We start from the raw sequence: 18,481 nt of genomic DNA on the forward strand, positions 1-18,481 counted from the left end.
CTTATGAAAACTCACTGTGGTGTTACAATTTTTAACAATGACCACTAAAGGCAGACATGGAAAACTAAGAATTTATTGTCATTAGTTTGGGTAAAATTTACTGAAGCTGTCGTGAAAGTGGAAAAAGATCTAAATTATACTTCCAAAACAAAAATGACAGAATCTGAGCATTGATTGCACATAGATGTTTAAGGAGAGAAAGATGGCAAGGATATTTCCTCTTCTGTCTGTTCTTAGTGAATGTTGGTATCAATATTAAAACAAATAGAAGACAAATAGAAAGTTACAGCATACCAGTTTGAGAGAAGAAAATAATAATATTTAAATTATTTATGAAAGGTACAGTTTTAGTGCAGTACCTTTAAGATGAACTTAAAAAGTGATCTGGTTTGATTTTCATTATGAACATAATTAATGCACTGGTTCTTCAAACCCTGAGAAAAGTCAGTTACTATGAAATTACAGGCAAATCTTTCATTAATAGAATTGTGATAGCAAAGAGAAGCAGGAGCTGTTCAAAGGAGAAATACTTGCTTTTAGATAAGCTCAATACTGGATTAGTAAAATATCACCAAAAGCATGTTTATGAGACAGGTGAGTTTATTGATTACTACAGTAAGGGAGAACAACACTACCACAGTCTTGGTAGCATCTTAGAGCAGAAAGGGCAAACTTGGCATATTTATGTGATTTTAGAGCCTGGATTAAGGTGAATCTTTCAGTTCAGGGATGCAGTGGAGGAGGTGCAGGGCATGGTTAGGAGTGGGTGAGAATCATAATATAATAGTTAACGATTGGGGGACACAGCAAGTTGAAGATGTGAAAGCAAAAATTAAAGAATCTTGAAGTATAAACTGTTTTTCTAGCTTTTCATAGGGGAGTTGACAGATCTTCCAGAATTTTCCTGTAGTAAAACATTAACATTATTTGCAACATTTCTCTTCCTGGTCAAGAATTTTCTCAAAAAGTAAAGTCATATTGATGAAGACAGCGGAATAGTAAAACCATACTTGTGTGGACAGTAAGCTCTGTAGATGCTTTATAATTCTCAGATACATTGGTTTAAGATTTTATCGTGTGTTTAAACAGAGATATAGGTAGACAGGTGAGAAGATTAGGAAAGAGGAGCGATATCTGAGCCCCAGAGTTTCCTGTGTAGCTGTCACCACACAGAGAATGACCAAAACCAAGAGCAGAGAGGAGCTCCCTACTGACGACCATAGAGGGTGGTAGTTCAAAAGTCGTAAAAAACCTAGGGAAGGCAAATTAAAGCCTCAAGAGAGAGCAATAAGCCTATGGAGGGAACATGAAATCTAGAGGAGGATTATCTAGAAATCAAATTGAGAGACTATTGTTATAAAAACTGAGGGTGGAGATGTCATTTCTTCTTTGTTCCCACATCAGCATGACAGGCATGAGGACATTCTTTTCCTGTAGCAATAAAAGATACTCCTGTTTTGCATAATGTAGTAACATTATTACAAAATGTAATAATGCCAGAGAGACCTGATTCTTTGGAGAATTTCTGAAATCTCTATTACTTTACCATTTTCATTATAGTAATATTTTTCTTTAGTGTATTTCTATGGTGTTTTAATATGAACATCTTACTCAACTTCCCATCTAGTCCTAAGTACACCTAGATACAAATACATTTCTTCTAGTAAAAACTTGCATCCCTTTGGGAGGCCGAGACGGGCGGATCACGAGGTCAGGAGATCGAGACCATCCTGGCTAACACGGTGAAACCCCGTCTCTACTAAAAATACAAAAAATTAGCCGGGCGAGGTGGCGGGCGCCTGTGGTCCCAGCTACTCGGGAGGCTGAGGCAGGAGAATGGCGTGAACCCGGGAGGCGGAGCTTGCAGTGAGCTGAGATCTGGCCACTGCACTCCAGCCTGGGCGACAGAGCAAGACTCCGTCTCAAAAAAAAAAAAAAAAAAAAAAAAAAAAAAAAAAAAAAAAAAAAACTTGCATCTTTTCTGGGGGAACCAATTTCATCTGGCTGGAATATATCTTATCCTATTCTTTAAAGAGTAAGAATGACCACATGAACTAGTTTGGCCAATACAGGAACGTTTCCACATGACCACATGATTGGCACAAAGGCACATGGTCCAAGACAGGTAATTTAGAGTTCTCTCTTAAGCTTTCTCTGTCAAGTTATGGATTTTTTATTTTTTATTTTTTTCAGTTGCTACTAACCAGGAATCATGCAAGTCAATGTGTATACTGTCCACCATGTAGACAGGGTTGGCTAACTTTTCTGTAACGAGCTAAACAGCACACATTTTGGGCTTTGTGGGACATTTGCTTTCTGTCTTTATTACCCAGCTCTGCAACTGTAGCATGAAAGGCATAGACAAAATGTAAATGAAGTGGTAGTGTTCTAATAAACCTTTATTTACAAAACAGATGGTAAGTTTTTTGACAAGCAATTTGTAGTTTATAAACTCCTGATTTAGAATCCCACATGATAAGAGACAGATCATGACTGCATTATTTGAGCACCAGAATTCATTTCTATTTATTTGCATTGATACAAACTTAATGGTTATCACAGCCAACAAAACAGAGAGATGCAGGACTCTGATAATATTGTTTTGAGAATCGGTGTTAGTTACCTACTTCTGTATAACAAATTACTCTAAAAAGTAGCAAGCTTGAGCAAGACGCAGTTTATTTACCTCTTAGTTTCTTTGCTGTTGTCAGGAAATCCAGCAGTGGATCTAGCGTTGGGTTTTAGGTCCAGGGTCTCTTATGAGGCTCCTCAACTGGGGGGTTGGAGGGATCTGCTTCCCAAACTCACTACCTTGTTTGTTGACAGGTTTCGAATTCCATGTGGTCTGTTGGACTGAGAGACATCACTTCTTTTCCTCATGGCATTTCCATAACATGGTATCTGCTTTCCTTCGGAACAAATGACAGAGGACCCAGTTGAGCAAGAAAGTGAGTGCCCTAAGACACAAACAGACTTCTAATTACATAATTCTGAAAGTAGCATCCCGTCTCTGCTATATACTGCTGGTCACCACAATGCCAACCCTGGTACAATGTGGGAGGGGACTACACAGAAGTGTGAATTCTAAGAGCCAAGGATCACTGGGAGTTACCTTGGAAACTGACTACTCCGAGGGCCCTAGATGCATCCATCTTTAAATATGCCTGAATATTTCCCTGCATTTAAAAGTTAAAATAACAGGTATCTTTCTGGTTTAAGTTTGTTTGTCCCCTATAGTGATTAACGTGTTTTTGTTTGTTTGTTTTTCCTTATTCTGTAAACCTAAAAACACAAATCCAATTATGGTGATTTGAAGAGAAGAGGATGATCAAGGGAGGGAACTCAGGAGTGTGTGTTAGTCCCTATAAGTAGTCAAGTGGGATGGAGGGCATCAAGAAATAAGATTCGTGCAGCTCAAGAAAGGAATGAAGGTAAGCTGAATTCCTGCCAGCAAAGAGGACAAATCAAGGTGTTTCATATTGATCTATCTCTGATCAGAGATGAGACACTGGACATAGAATTAAAGCAAACTGTATGTCAGGTTAAGTTTATTTTCCCATGTAGGCTTTAAGAGCAGAAAATAGGAATCAGAAGTACAGTGGAGACAAATTGTAAAAGATAATAAGACTTCAATGGGATCCAATAAAAGCACTAAAACTACTCAAGAATATCTGATTATTGGAAAGTTGAAGAATGAAAATGCATGTTTATTGTCATAATATAAAACACATTTACTATTTAATAGCTATAGCTACACAGTGGTTCAGACTTTCTGAGAAAATCTGAATAAATCACACCAACCAGGCCCAGAATAAAATACAGTTATAATATAAGAATATCATTAGGATTTGTCTTATGGCAATAAATCATTTTAATAAAACTGCTGTTAACAATGCACACTGAATAGCATAAGGTTTTATTTTCCGCTAGGAGTTCTTGAAGTAAACTTCTTGCACAAGCTACATTAAAAAGTATTTTAAAAGACTGAGACATAGGATTTTTTTTTTTTTTTTTTTTTTTTTTTAATCTGGAGTCACGCTCTGTTGGCCAGGTTGGAGTGCAGTGGTGCGATCTTGGCTCACTGCAAACTCCACATCCCATATTCCAGCAATTCTCCTGCCTCAGCCTCCCAAGTAGTTGGGATTACAGTCGCCCGCCACCATGCGTGGCTAATTTTTGTATTTTTAGTAGAGAAGGGGTTTCATCATGTTGGCCAGACTGGTGCTGAACTCCTGACCTCAAGTGATCCACCCGCCTTGGCCTTGAAAGTTGCTGGGATTACAGGCATGAACCACCGTGCCTGGCCCTATGGATTTTTATAATACTAGGATGAAAATAATTTTAAGTATATACACATGGGTAAAATGAAGAGTGCTAGTAAAACAATTATACAAATATAAATACTTAGATATTTTCTCCTAGTTTTACTAAATATTACAAAACAAAGAATATACTTAAAAATAGTCAAAGCAAATAGAAGATGCTTCTAAATTCTGTAGAATTATTTTACATGAACTGTTTACTCAGATAAACATTAACAACATGAGTAAGGTGAAAATGGCAAAACTTACCCAATAATAATAATGTAATAATAAAGGAAAATATAATATATAATTTACTAAATGATATGTAATTTTAGTTGATCACAACACAAATTTTTAATACCAGCAAAGTAAAATATTCATGTAATGGTCCATCGTTATAATCATTTTATATTGTATTTGTCTAATGAAAATCTTCTTGTTCATGTCAGAGTAATCTTACTATTAATAAGTGTTCTTAACTCAAATTACAGGTGAAATTGCCTTATAGGAAAAGGCATTTTAAACCGACGTGGCGGTGAACATACTTTATTATTGAAATATACACATTTTTAGTGCCACCTATTGGTAGAAAAAAGAGATTTACCTAGAATTATTTAATTTACGTATTTGTAGAAATAGGTGATGTATAGTGAAAAAAAGTACCTTAAAAATATGAACTATTTTGAAATGGTTTTAAAATTTGCAATGGATTAGCTTATTGATCAATAAATATGATAAACTGCCCCACTATTCAAGGAGTTTAATAATTAAAGAAATAATTTCTGCATACGCTATTTTTTAAAACTGTTTTACTTTTTGTGGTTTTCACATCTTTGCATTAAGAAATCGAACATAAAATTCAGAGGGTATTTGAATAGCTGGTTTTGATTTGTTTGGAAAAACATGTAACTACTGTCTATTGTCACATCCATGCATTGGTGAAATAATATAAATATTGTACTTTCTTGGTAAAATGTCATATTTACATTGAATTTAGAAATCCTTGAACATAAACTTTGTCTGACTTTGGAGATCCAATAACAACTTCCTTGTGAGTTTGAATGTTTGTTGACTGTTTATGATATATATTAACAAAATATCATTACCATGCTATTAAATAGAGTACAATTGTATTATTAGGTACATTCTATCTGCGATTCATTCGTATTTTTAAAAAATTTAAAAAGCATCCAAATAATGCATAAAATAAAATATCAAATAAAGTGCAATATGCCATTGGTAGTAATACTTGGCAGGGAGGATTAACTTCTTTTATTTCTTTATTCTTTTTTAATAATTTTTCAAGGATCATATGCTATTTTAAAAATCAAGATAAAATATTATTGAAACTAATTAGTAAATCTGTAATAGTCCAATAAAATTTATACAATGTCCAATTAATAACAAAAGATTGTGTTTTTCCAATTAACAAGTAATATAAAAATAATTGGGTTTTCATTACTGTTGATTTTTAAAAGTAGTGTAGAATCATGAAGTCCAAATTTCCAATGATCCAGTGATATCCAGTGATATATAACAATTAAAAGCAATTAACAAGAGTGTTTTTAATTACTAGAAAGTCTAACTTGTACCATACCTCTCTCTGTATTAGAAATAATTTTGATTATATGACCAACATCTTCTACAGGGTGTGCAGACACTAGGCAATTTTTTTTTTTTTTTTTTTTAGACAGGGTCTCACTCTGTCACTCAAGCCGTAGTTCAATGCCGTGATCATGGCTCACTGCATACGCAACTGTTTTTGTGGAGCTCTTTTTGTATAAACAATTTGGTGGATGGGGCAGTGGCTCAAGGGGCAGTGGCTCATGTTTGTAATCCCAGCACTTTGGGAGGCCAAGGCGGGTGGATCAGTTGAGGTCAGGAGTTCCAGACCAGCCTGGCCAACAACGGTGAAACCTCCTCTCTACTAAAAATTAAAAAAAAAAAAATTAGCCCGACGTGGTGGTGCATGCCTGTAATTTTAGCTATTTGCAAGACTGAGGTGGGAGAATTGCCTGGATCAGGACCCTGGAAGCAGAGCTTGCAGTGAGCAGAGATCACACCACTGCACTCCAACCGGGGTGACAGAATGAGAGTCCATCTCAAAACAAAAATGAAAACGTAAACAATTTGATTTAAAATATTTTATAATTTTAAGGTCCATGTCAATGAAGATTAAAAAAAATTGAGGGTGGATAGAGGTACTTATGTATTTGTTTATTTTCCAGTAAATACACATAAATATTCTTATAATGTCCAGTCACCATTACTTTCTGTTATTGTCCAGGAACCATCTTTTCACATTCTTTATTTTCATATGCAATCTACCTGGCTAATTTCATATCTTTAACCCAGAGGAAAAATATAACAATGCCACTATTACAATGCCATGGTCTGTCAGAATCTATTTGTATTAAAACATTTGGTCTTCTTGCTTCTGTGGTTTCCTAATGTCATTTATGTAACGCAGATTACATCTTTATTCATGGCACAGCATCATCCTTTATGACATCCATGACTATTGGCATCGAATGGCTCTCAAAGGTTGTTACTATGCTTCATTGACAGTAACAACAAATCTAAGTCTTAGCTAGATTATGCAGGGAAAGATAAATAATAATTCATTCATGACTATGTTAAATTTATTTTAATGTAATACTGTACACACGGAAAAACACATTGTTCTGCCATATCTTCTCTAGAACTCTTTAGGCCACAATTACTACATTCCTAGCTTGTGATCTGATAATGCTGGCTGAATCCCTGTTTTCCACACCACATTACCCAAACAGGCATCCTTTACCTTGTTCACAACACCTCATTCCCCTGCTGGCATCCAAAGCCATCACCCCAACCCTTCCATGGGCTGGGTACCAAGTGTCAGCTGGTTTTTGGGAATGGCTGAATCTGTATTTCTTTTTTCAATTTTTTTATCGTGGTAAAATACACATAATATAAAATTTACCATCTTAACCATTTTTAAGTGTAGACTAGTGTTGTGTTAACATTCATAATGCTGTGTAACCATCACCAGTAATCATCTCCAGAAATCATTTTATCTTTCAAAACTGAAACTCTGTACACATTAAGCAGATCTCCCCATTCCTACCTTCCTCCAGTCCATGGTAACTACTATTCTACCCTCAGCCTCTATGACTTGGACTATTCTAAGTATCTACCTCACGGAAGTGGAATCATAAGGATTGACCTTTCTGTAATGACTTATTTCATTTAGCACCATGCTCTCAAGGTTCAATCATGTTGTAGCATATGTCAAAATTTGCTTCTATTTAATGTCTGGATAATATTCCATTGTCTCTCTATATAGTACATTCTATTTATTCATTCATCTATTGATGAACACTTGGGTTGTTCTCACAATTTAACTATTTTGAATAATGCTGCTATGAAAATGAGTGTGCAAATATCTCTTGGAGACCTAGATTTTAATTATTTCGGGTATGTACCCAAGAGTGGAATTGCTGGATCGTATGGTAAATTTTTTTAGATGTTTTGAGGAACCGCCATAATATTTTCCACAGTGACTACCATTTAACGTTCCTACAACCAATGCACAAGAGTTTCAAGTACTCTACATTATCACTAACACTTTTCTGTTATTTTAATAGCAGCCATACTAATGTTTATGATGTATTATGTCACTGCAGTTTTGATTTGCATTTCCCTAATTATTAGTGATGCTGAGCATCACTTTATTTTATTTTATTATAAATTTTTTAGACGGAATTTCGCTATTGTTGTTCAGCCTGGAGTGCAATGGTGCAATCTTGGCTCACTATAACCTCTGCCTCAGGGGTTCAAGTGATTCTCCTGCCTCAGCCTCCTGAGTAGCTGGGATTACAGACATGTGCCACCACGCCCAGCTAATTTTGTAGTTTTAGAGATGGGGTTTCTCCATGTTGGTCAGGTTAGTCTTGAACTCCTGACCTCAGATGATCCACCCACCTCAGCCTCTGAAAGTGTTGGGATTACAGACGTGAGTCACCGCGCCCGGCCAAGCATCACTTTTAATAGTCCTTTGTCTATTATTGAATCAGGTTGTTTGAGGTTGTTTGTTTTTTGTTGAGTTTTCAGGAGTTATTAATATATCTGGCTACTAACCACTTATCAGATACATAATTTCCAAACATTTTTCACTCTCTAGGTTGTTTTTTTGTTCTGCTTTTTGTGGTTTTTAACACAGAAATTTTTCAAATTTTCATGAAGTCCAATTTTTCTAGCTTCTCTTTTGTTTGCCAAATTTTGTTTGCCAAAAGGAAAACAAAATTTGGTGTTATATGCAAGAAATCATTGACGAATTCAACCTTTGAAGCTTTTGCATTGTTTTTTTCCAAGAGTTTTATATTTTTAACTCTTAAGTGTAAGTCTTTGATCCATTTTGAATTAATTTTTATATGTGGTGTTAAATAAAGGTCTGGCTTCATTCTTTTGCATGTGGATATCCAGTTTTCACAGCACCTTTTGTTGAATTGACTAGTCAATTCCTATTGAATGTTTTTGGCACCCTTGTCAAAAGTTATTTCGATACATATGTAAGGGTTTATTTCTGGGATCTCTATTTTATTCCATTGGTCTATATGTCTGCCTTTATGTTAGTACCACACTGTTTTGACTACTATAGCGTTGTTTTGTTGTGTTTTAAGTTCTCCAGCTTTGTTTCTCAAGATTGTTTTGGTTATTCAAGGTCTCCTGCGATTTCAAACAAATTTTAAGATTTTATTTTAATTTCTGCAAAAAACATTATTGGAATTTTTATAGGGACTGCATTAAATTTGTAGATTGTTTTGGGCAGTATTGACATCTTAATATTAACTCTTCCAATCCATAATTATGGGATATACTTCCATTTATTTATTTATTTATTTATTTATTTATTTATTTATTTGAGACGGAATCTTGCTCTGCTTCCCAGGCTGGAGTGCAGTGGCCGGCTCTCAGCTCACTGCAAGCTCCGCCTCCCGGGTTCACGCCATTCTCCTGTCTCAGCCTCCCGAGTAGCTGGGACTACAGGCGCCCGCCTCGTCGCCCGGCTAGTTTTTTGTATTTTTTAGTAGAGACGGGGTTTCACCGTATTAGCCAGGATGGTCTCGATCTCCTGACCTCGTGATCCGCCCGTCTCGGCCTCCCAAAGTGCTGGGATTACAGGCTTGAGCCACCGCGTCCGGCCGTACCTTCTTGTTTAAGTTAATTGATAAACACTATTCTTTTTTATTCCATTGGATGCAAAATTCTTTTCCTGATTTTCTTTTTAGCTTATTTGTTTATTGCCAGTGTATAGTAATGCAACTGATTTCTGCATGTGTTGACTTTGTATCCTGCTACTTTGCTGAATTTATTTATTAGTTGTAAAAGTTTTTCTGTAGATTCTTTATGGTTTTCTGCATATAAGATCATATCATCTGTAAACACTGACAGTTTTTCTTTCTTCTTTTCTAGTTAAATGTCTTTTATTTTTTCTTACCCAGTAGCTTTCACTAAAGCTCCTAGTACTACACTGAATAGGAGGTGCCAAAGCAGACATCCTTGCCTTATTCCTGATCTTAGAAGAAAAGCTTTCAGTTTTTCTCCCATCGAATATGACATTTACTGTGTTTTTTTATTATACATAACTTTTTAAATATATATTTAGGCAGCTATGTTATATTTCAACTTTGTTGACTGTGTTTATCATGAAAGAGTGTTGTAGTTTGTCAATGCATTTTCTGCATCAATTGAAATGATCATGTCTTTTTTTCTACCTCATTCTGTTACTGCAGTATGATATATTGGTTAATTTTCATACATTGAACCATCTTTGTGTTCCAGGAATAAATCTCACTTGAAAAGATGTATATATTCTTTTTAATATGCTGCTGATTTGATTTGCTAGTATTTTGTTGAGGATTTTAGCATTAATATTTATAGGGGACATTGGTCTGTATTTTCATATTTTGTATAGTGTCATTTTCTGGCTTTGGTGTCAGGGTCATACTGACCTCATAGAAAAAAATTTAGTAAGTATTTCCTCTTCAATTTCTTGAAAAAAAAAATGAAATAATGGTGTTAGCTCTTTAAATGTTTGGTAGAATTTACCAGTTAAGCCATCAGGCCCAGGGTTTTCTTTGTTGGAAGGTGTTTTTTGATTACTTATTCAATATCCTTATTAGCTATAGGCATATTCAGATTTTTAAATTTCTTTGTGATTTAGCCTTGGTAAGTTTTGTGTTAATAGCAGTTTGTCCATTTCATCTAAGTTGAGTTTGTTGGTGTACAATTGTTTGTAGTACTTTTATAATCCTTTCTATTTCTGTAGAATTGGTAGTAGTTTCTGATTTTAGTAATTGGAATCTTCTCTTTTATTTTCTTAGTCTATCTAGGTAATGGCTTTTACGTTTTAACAGTCTTTTTGTAGAACCAACTTTTGGTTTCCTTGATATTTTCTATTGATGTTTTCCCCACTTTATTGTTCTATCTTCTAGTCTCTACCATTTCCTCCTTTCTGCTATTTTTCAGCATAGTTTATGTTTTCTGGTTCCTTGAATTGTAAAGTTAGGTGGCTGGCTTGAGCTATCTTTTGTTAAAAAAAAAAAATGCCTGCCACCAATTTCACTGCACTTAGTTGAAAGAAGCAGAGAGAGAGCAATGTGGTTATAACATGGGCAAGTGCGAAAGCTGAAGTTCACAAATAATACAAGTCAGATAACTGCAGTAGCCTAACCCTGAATGTATTTTGTGTGAAATTTAAGTGAGCCTCACTCAAAACCACCATTTTGCATCCTGGATGTTCCTTGCGAACTTTACAAAGGCTAAGCCCAAACCAGCTCTTCTTTCTTACTTGACTTCTAGGTAATTTTTATCTGATTTCTTAAGAAAAGGGGATGCTGTCTCTTCTTGAATTCCATTATCATTTCATAAACACTTTCTCTTACTCCATGTCTTGATAAATCATAGAGAACATAAATACAATTAAAAACTTCGGCTTTCGGCCAGCCATGGTGGCTCACGCCTGTAATCCCAGCACTTTGGGAGGCCGAGGCGGGTGGATCACCTGAGGTCAGGAGTTTGAGACCAGCCTGACCAAAATGGTGAAACCCTGTCTCTACTAAAAATACAAAAATTAGCCGGGCATGATGGCAAGCACTTGTAATCACAGCTACTCAAGAGACTGAGGCTGAAGAATCTCTTGAACCCAGGAGGCGGAGGTTGCAGTGAGCCAAGATCACAAGACTGCACTCCAGCCTGCACGACAGAGTGGGACTCTGTCTCAAAACAAACAAACAAACCAATAGACAAATGAAAACAAGAAAAATCTTTGACTTTAAAAAATAAGTACATAAATGCCGGTTTTAGAAGTCATAAACTGGGCATTGATTCTGTTCTTATTTCTTTTGCAGCAATCCTAATTCTTCTAAAAGGCATGTGGAAGTCTCTGGTTAACAAAGAGTGGGTCATGAACAGAAAAGTAAACAAGAGTAAAAATGAACAGAAAAGTGTTTTAAAAGCCAAGCAATTAATATTCCAAACATTAGTAATTAATGGTATTATCTTGCTCTGGCTATTTTACTACTGAATTTCCATAAGATTGTATTTGAATAATCACTACTCTAGTGATTATTTTTGTTCTTATTTTTGAACTGTGCCTACAATTATTTGGAGTTACTCCTTCTAAGAAGTTTGTGAAATAGATATTACAATATGTACTTTAACAATAAGGACAGTGGGTGAGTGCTATTGTTTTAATATTCGTCCCCTCCAAAATGCATGGTGGGATTTAATTGCAACTGTAACAGCATTAAGAGACAGAAACTTTACAAAGTGATTAGGCCATTGGGATACATTCTTATGGGTGAGTTTAATATCTTAATAAAAGATATTTTTGGTGTGAACTCTCTAAGTTGGCCCCCTTCCATCTTGAAATGTGAGAATCCAGCATTTCCCTTGTCTTTGGAAGATACAACATGCAAGGCACCATCTTGGAAGCAGAGAAATTAGGCCATGACCTGCTGATCCCTTGACTTTGAACTTCCCAGCCTCCAGAATCATGAGCCAATAAATTTCAGTTTCTTATAAATTGCACAATTTCTGGTATGTCATTATAGCATCACAAATAAATTAGTACCAGAGATGCAGAGTGTTTCTACAACACAGCCTCAAAATGGGAAAGTGGCTTTAGAACTGGATGGTGGAATAGAAACTGAAACCGTTTTTTTTTTTTTTTTTTTTTTTTTTTAATTATACTTTAAGTTCTAGGGTACATGTGCATAACGTGCAGTTTTGTCACATATGCACACTTGTGCCATGTTGGTGTGCTGCACCCATCAACTCGTCAGCACACATCAATTCATCATTTATATCAGGTATAACTCCCAATGCAATCCCTCCCCTCTCCCCCTCCCCATGATAGGCCCCGATGTGTGATGTTCCCCTTCCTGAGTCCAAGTGATCTCACTGTTCAGTTCCCACCTATGAGTGAGAACATGGCGGTGTTTGGTTTTCTGTTCTTGTGATAGTTTGCTAAGAATGATGGTTTCCAGCTGCATCCATGTCCTCACAAAGGACGCAAACTCATCAAGCTAATGCTTGAAAAAGTCTGGTGAGGGTTCAGAAGAAGAGGAATGTTACAGGAAAAGTCTGAAACTTTTTAGAGATTACTTAAGTGGGTGAAAACAATGTTGATAGGAATATAGACAGTAAAGGCAATTCTGAGGCGTTCTCAGATGCAAATGAGTAAAAGTCATCCTTGTTATAAAGTGGCAAACAACTTGACTGAATTGTGTCGATGACTTAGAGCTTTATGGAAGGCAGAATTTAAGATTGATGAACTAAGGTATCTGTCAGAAGAAATATCTAAGCAACAAAGCATTCAGGGTGCTGCATAGCTCCTTTTAATTGTGTATATTAAGATGTAAGCATATAGAAATGATTTAAATACAACTTATAATTAAAAGGGAAGTATAACATAAAGATCTAGAAAACTCTCAGCCAGATAATGTAAAGAATAAATAAGTGTGTTCTGGAGGGAATACCAAATGTGTGGCCAATCAACTGTTTGAGAAAGAGATTACTGTGGATAGGAGGAAACCAGGTGCTATGCAAAAAGACAATGGGAAAAAGACCCCCCAAATGCATTTTGGACATGTCTGAGGCTGCCCTTCCCATCATAGGCTCTGAGTCCTACTGCCTTGAGGGCAGAATTGTTTTGGAGAATGGGCCCAGGGTATGCCTGGGACCTCAGCGTTGTGGTCCAGTGTAACCTAGGGTCTTTGCTCCCCATATTCTGGCACAGTGCTCCTCAGCCATTATAGCTGTGGTTAGAGTACACCCAGGGCATGCTTGAGCCACTGCTCCAGATGGTGGAAGTGGTGAGCCATGGTCGCATCCAGTTGGTTCTAATTTTAAGGCACACACCATGCAGGAACTATGGAGGCATGGCTCTTCCTCATAGATTTCAAAGGGTGTCATAAAGAACCTTGAGGCACAAACAAACTTTTTTCCAGGGGTGGAAACACTGCAAAGAGTCCCTACTAGGGTAATGCCTGGAGTCTTGAGACTCCAGAACTGTAGAGGTACCAGCATGCCATGCCAGCCTGGAGAAGATGAAGGCGCCAGACTCCAAACCGTAAGAGCTGCATTTTGGGTTAAGCCCAGCAAAGTCATAGGGGTTGGGTTTCCTGGGGACTTGGGGGAGTCCAGCTCACACCCCAGTGTGTCTGGAAGATGGCATATAAAGTCAAAGATTATTCCCAAGCCTTATGATTTAATATGCTGGCTCTGTTGTGTTTTGGGCTTACTTAGTACCTGTTACTGCTTCCTTCTTGACTATTTCTTTATTTGGGAATGGGGATGTCTATTTTATTCTTATCCCAGTATTGCCTTTTGGAAGTATGTAACTTATTTAATTTCATGGGCTCATAACTGGAGAGAATTTGCCTCAGGGTGAAATATGCTTTGAGACTCATTCATATCTAATTTAGATGGGACTCTGGACTTTGGACTTATGAGTTAATGCTGGAACAATGTAAGATTTTAGAGGCTACTGGGATGGAATAAATGTATTTTGCATGTGAGAAAGGTGTAAGTTTTGGGTGATCAGGCCAGATTGCTGTAGTTTGAATGTCTCCTCCAAAATTCATGTTGAGATTTAATTGCCATTGCAACTATATTAAGATGTGGGGCCGATAAGATGTGATTAGACTGCAAGCACTCCACCCTCATGAGTGGATTTAGTGCATTAATAAAAGGCTTTTAGGGTTGGTTTTTTTCTCTTGACCCTCTTCCTTCCTGCAGAGGGTCAAGAGAATCCAGCATTCCCCTGTTCTCCAGAGGATGCCACATGCAAGGCACCATCTTGGAATCCCAGAAACTGGGCTCTAACCTAGGGACACCTTGACCTTGGACTTTCCAGCCTCCAGAACTGTAAGTTAATAAGTTTCTGTTCCTTGTAAATTACCAGTAAGATACTTAATTTGTGGTGGCAGTATGTTAAGAAGTTTGAAACAACTAGAATTTATGTCCCAGCTCAGTCTGATACGAATTGTGTAACTTTTTGCATGCATACACCTTCTCTACACCTTAGCTATGTAACTTATATCATGTAAATTCAGAATGAGGTTTCTGTAAAAAGTGAAGAAAATAATACATGTACAGTGTTTAATGGTGACTGGCAGATGTTAACTAGTCAATAAAATGATAATCTGAATTTCAAAGTTATAGATGAATTAATATAAGGTTGAATTAAACACACTTTTTACATTACACACAGTCTTTTCAGCAGGAGAAGACCATGCTGAACCTGCAAATACAATAGAGTTAAGAGGATCAGAGTATTAATAAATTTTTCTTAAATGAGTGATTTTAAAGAGCAGAAGATGCCCAATTCACTGAGCATGCTAGTCACATGAATGCATTTGGAGTAGAAACAGGAATTGAGAAATCTCTATAGGAAGTCCCCAAAACTCAAGATAAAATTTGCTTGTTTCTAGATTTGTTGTTTTATTTTCATTTTTCGATTCCTCTTATTGTTTTCCCTGTTTGCTCTTTTATTAGATCATGGAACCATTTATTAACACAGAAAGAGATGAAGGAGAGAGAACTACTGTGGTTCTTTACTTCCTAATCTTGCCCCATCAATATCAAGCCCTGATTTAAAAACAGCAACAGCAACAAAATAGAAAACAAAACCCATGACATAAATGAAATGTCTAAATAGTGGCCATCAAGCCATACACATTTCAAAAGGCAATGTCATGAAGTATTTGTTGATCAATATTTACATAGCAGTTCATATTTGTTTTTAGAATCAGGAAGAAAAAGGACATATTAATATTAAAAGAAAACAACTACTAGAAAAGGGTATGTTTTTATTATATTTATTAACATGAAGAACATTACTTAGAGCAAAAATTCTTGGACATAAACAATTAGACTGCCTGAGCAAAAGGGGACCTAGAGTTTCAAATTACCTTGTATACTGAGACTATTATAATGACTATGAACCAGCAAATCCTCTTAGACACGCCATTCCCCTCCCATATTTAACATTACTTCCAAATTTAATCCTAAAATAACACGATTAGAATCATTCATGGAGCAAAAATAAAATGTAGATGAAATATTTGTTTTATATTGCAGTAGAAATGTTCAGGTAATGAACAGACATTTATCAAAATCATCTGTTGATTGCTCAGCCTAGCTTAAGAATACTGAAGAGCTTTTCTTTTGCATGCAAATAAATATTTACACAACTCAGTATTTATTAAAGATGGTTTATATTTTAATAGATGTTGGTGTGGCAATAGTGTTTGGGGGCTATTCCGACAATGTCCTTTACTGTAAGTGAGTATAAATAAAGGTATAGATATAAACATGTAGATAAATAGATACTTCCTTTTCCTCCTTCTCTTTTTCTATCCTTCTCTCTTTTCCTCTCCACACTCTTAGTGAGATGGGGTGCAATTGGGATTCTGAGGATTCTCTGAGGAGTAGAAGTCACCAAAATCTGACAGTCAAACCTCATGGCAGATCAGATCACCCAAGGATGGAAATTACCAGGTCAAAGTAGATTAGCTCAGCCTAATAGACTCAGGTTTTGGTTTGTGACATAAGAACACTGCATGATTTGAACAGACAACTTCCCTATACACTCGAGGGATTACAACCACAAGTGACAGAAATGTAGCAGAGGGAACAGTATCCTATTTCTACTTAAAATTAATTTTTCAAAAGTCAGTAATTAAAGTGGCAGTTCAAGTATTTTTCTGGCTGTTTTGATATTTACCTGTTTAACATTGCAATAAGCTTTCAAACAGATACATATATATTAATTAAATGTATTTAAATTTAAACATTAAAATGATTCAATAATTGGAAAGACATATTATACTTCTAGTAAAAAAATCAATATCATAAAGATATACATTTTACACACATGGATTAGTAGTTTCAATGAACTGTTCATAATATAAAAGTTTAATATGATGTAAGGAAAGAAACCCATATGTCTATTTACAGAAGAATAGGTTAATATTGTGGTATATTTGTAAAATGGATTATTATTGAGCTATGGCAATGAACGAACTTTTCACAAACATCAAATGGAAGATATTGGGTACAATAACAAACTCCTCTTAAAAAATATTATATTTTATTATGTCTACTGACGATAATATTTATTAATTTTGATTCCTGCAGGAATATTTACCTGAATAGAGCATTGTTTAAAACTTAAATATTTTTCCGTTGCTATTTCAGTATCACACTGTACCACATTAATTTAAAATGATACTGTAGCAACAATTAGCTATGTTGAAAATGGCTGCTTTTCAACTCAGAAAAGGAAAAATAGACAAAAATTCTCATGAGAATTTTATTTACATATAAATAATTCCTGTCTTTATTACTCAATGTTATTACTCAGGAGTAAAAACACGATAGTAACAAACTTAGAACAATTTGGAAATATATTTGGCCTGAAAACATGCATACTACCATTTTTAATTTTTAAGTCTTTTTATATATATGTAAGGAAAAATGGCATGGTAAACCAATGTCCAAATGTAGCAGTAGGAGTAGCAACTTAAATACTCTTTAAGAGTAGAATCTGATAATAGTTGTCCTCAGTCTTCGTTGCACATGTAAGTAGCAATAATTCTTTTACTGTATTTCTTTCTTCTTTTTTTTTTTTTTTTTTTGATATTTTATGAGATCTCCCTTCTCAAATGCTCTGTATGAAAATTTTGGGCCCTCAGTGAAATGACCTTCATATTTTGGTGCCAAAGATCCAGAGGATTTTAAATGTTGCTGATAAAGAGGAGTTAAGAAATATATTTTTATTCAGTATGCCTATCCATACTCACTCACATTCAATAAGTTATAAAGTTAATACATCCACTATGTTATGACTTATAGGCACTTTGAAAAACAGAACCAAGGATTTGAGTTTGGGACACCATTGCTAGTGCAAAGACCCATGGCAAGACAAGCACCAAATAGGCTTTAAAATATTTATTCAGGTTTATTTGTACTTCACTCTGATCCCTCCCCGCCTCTCCACCCACCCTCTTACCTGTGTACAGATTTCTAACATTATCTTCTTGAATGTACAATAGTCTAATCTACTGTTTTTTTTTTTTTTTTCTGTTGTAGATATAGCCACTCCAATCCCTTTTCACAAGCAGCAAGTGAGATTTGTAGAAAATAGAAATAAAAATCCTTCTCTAAAAATTGATTATAATGTGGTTTCTTTCTGGCTTTATTTCTGCTACTCCCCACATTCATCCTCTCCTCCCGACACACCATCTATTTATAGTTACTAGATGAACATTTTTAATTATTTAGCATAAGTATGGATTAGGAGTCAATCACGGAACCAGAACAACTGTAAGTGATATAAAATAAAACACATTAGAAGGATTTATGGCTTACAAAATTCTGGGGAAAGTGGGTGAAGTAAAGTTCCAGGAGATGGTTGAAGCTTCAGAGAAAAGTCACTTAGCAAGATGGCGGCTAAGGAAAACTGGTGAAGAAATCTATGGAAGAAGTTGCCTCTGTACCTGGTGGTGAGATAGAAGTTGCTTTGATGAGTAGATAAGCCATCAGGAAGAAAAGCTGTAAATGAAAGAGAGAGAAAAAAAAAAAAGAAGAAGAAAGAAAGGACAATCTAAAACCCTTGAGAATAA

The sequence above is a fragment of the Rhinopithecus roxellana genome, chromosome 2, assembly GCF_007565055.1.
Source record: "Rhinopithecus roxellana isolate Shanxi Qingling chromosome 2, ASM756505v1, whole genome shotgun sequence".
Taxonomy (NCBI): domain Eukaryota; kingdom Metazoa; phylum Chordata; class Mammalia; order Primates; family Cercopithecidae; genus Rhinopithecus; species Rhinopithecus roxellana.